The sequence below is a fragment of the Otolemur garnettii genome, unplaced genomic scaffold, assembly GCF_000181295.1.
Source record: "Otolemur garnettii isolate 467f Iridium unplaced genomic scaffold, OtoGar3 scaffold00001, whole genome shotgun sequence".
NCBI classification, from domain to species: Eukaryota; Metazoa; Chordata; class Mammalia; order Primates; family Galagidae; genus Otolemur; species Otolemur garnettii.
In genome coordinates, this window is record NW_003852396.1 from 32,960,692 (window position 1) to 32,962,803 (window position 2,112).

Genomic DNA, 2,112 nt, shown 5'->3' on the forward strand with positions numbered 1-2,112 from the left:
AGAGTTTCATAGTTCTCTTTATAGAGATCTTTCACATCCTTTGTTAGGTAAACTCCCAAATATTTCATCTTCTTTGACACTACTATAAAAGGAATAGAGTCCTTGACTATATTTTCAGGTTGGCTATTGTTTGTATACATAAAGGATACAGGTTTGTGAGTATTGATTTTGTAACCTGAGACACTGCTGTATTTCTCAATCACTTCTAAGAGTTTTGTAGTTGAATTCCTGGTGTTTTCCAGATATACAATCATATTATCTGTGAAGAGTGAAAGTTTGATCTCCTCTGTTCCTATTTGGATGCTCTCAATTGACTTTTCTTGCCTGATTGTGATGGCTAAGACTCCCATTACAATGTTAAAAAGCAGTGGAGACAATAGGAAACCTTGCCTGGTTCCTGATCTGAGTGGAAATGATTTCAATTTTACTGCTTTCAATATGATATTAGCTGTGGGTTTGCTGTAGATGGCCTCTATCAGTTTAAGAAATGTCCCTTCTATACCAATTTTTTAAAGTGTTCTATTCATAAAAGGATATTGGATATTATCAAAAGCTTTTCTACATCTATTGAGAGAATCATATAGTCTTTGTTTTTCATTTTGCTTATGTGATGTATTATATTTATAGATTTATGTATATTGAAACATCCTTGAGACGTTGGGATAAAACCAACTTGGAGGTAGGGTATAATTTGTTTGATGTAATGCTGGATTCTGTTGCTTAGGATCTTGTTGAATATTTTCACATCAATATTCATTAGTGATATTGGTGTATAATTTTCTTTTCTTGTTGAGTCTTCTTCTGGTTTTGGGATCAGGCTGATATTTGCTTCATAGAATGTGTTGAGAAGTATTTCTTCTTTTTCTATGCTTTCAAAAGGTTATGTAATATAGGTACTGGTTCTGCTTTAAAGGTTTGGTAGAATTTTGATGTGAAGCCATCTGTTACAGAACTCCTCTTTTGGGGGAGATTTCATATAATTGATGCTATTTCAGTATTTGATACAGGTCTGTTCAACATTTCTAATTCTTTCTGGATAAATCTAGGAAGGTGGTAGGCTTCCAAGTATTGGTCAATTTCTTTGAGATTTTCATATTTCTGAGAATAGAGTTTTTTGTAGCATTCAGAAAACTCTGAGGTGTCTGTTGTTTTGTTGCCTTTGTCATTTCTGATTGATGAAATTAGGAATTTTAATTTTCTATTTCTATTTAGGCTAGCTAAGGGTTTATCAATCTTGGTTTTTTTGATTTTTGGGGGGATCAACTGCTTTTTTTTTTAATTCAATGGTGACTATGTACATTAATGAAATTCTGGGGTACAGTGTGATGTTTTCACATACAATTTGAACCATTTCCAACAAACTGGTTAAAATAGCCTTCCTGTCATTTTCTTAGTTATTGTGTTAAAACATTCATATTCTACTCTTAGAAAGATTCACTTTTACCCTTGAAAGATAAACCACAGAAGTTATCCCTCTGATACCCCTCCCTCTACCCATTCCTCCCTCCCTGTATTCCTAGGCTATTCGTAGGTTATAGCTTTCATATGAAAGCTATAAATTAATTTCACAATAGGGGAGAGTACATTGGATACTTTTTCTTCCATTCTTGTGATACTTTGCTAAGAATATTTTCCAGCTCCATCCATGTGAACATGAAGGACATGAAGTCTTCATCTTTCTTTATGGCTGCATAGTATTCCATGGTGTACATATGCCACAGTTTGCTGATCCACTCGTGGATCGATGGACACTTGGCCTTCTTCCATGATCGGGCAATTATAAATTGGGCTGCAATAAACATTCTGATAAAAATATTTTTATTTTAATGTGATTTTTGGTTTTCTGGGAATATACCTAATAAAGGAATTGCAGGGTCAAAGGGCAGGTCTATTTTTAGTTCCCTAAGTGTTCTCCAGATGTCTTTTCAAAAGGAACATATTAGTTTACATTCCCAAAAGTGTTCCCTTTTCTCCACATCCAGGCCAACATCTCTAGTTTTGGGATTTTGTGATATGGGCTAATCTTACTGGAGTTAAGTGATATCTCAGAGTTGTTTTGATTTGCATTTCTCTGATGATTAAGGATGGTGAGCATTTTTTCATGTATCTGTA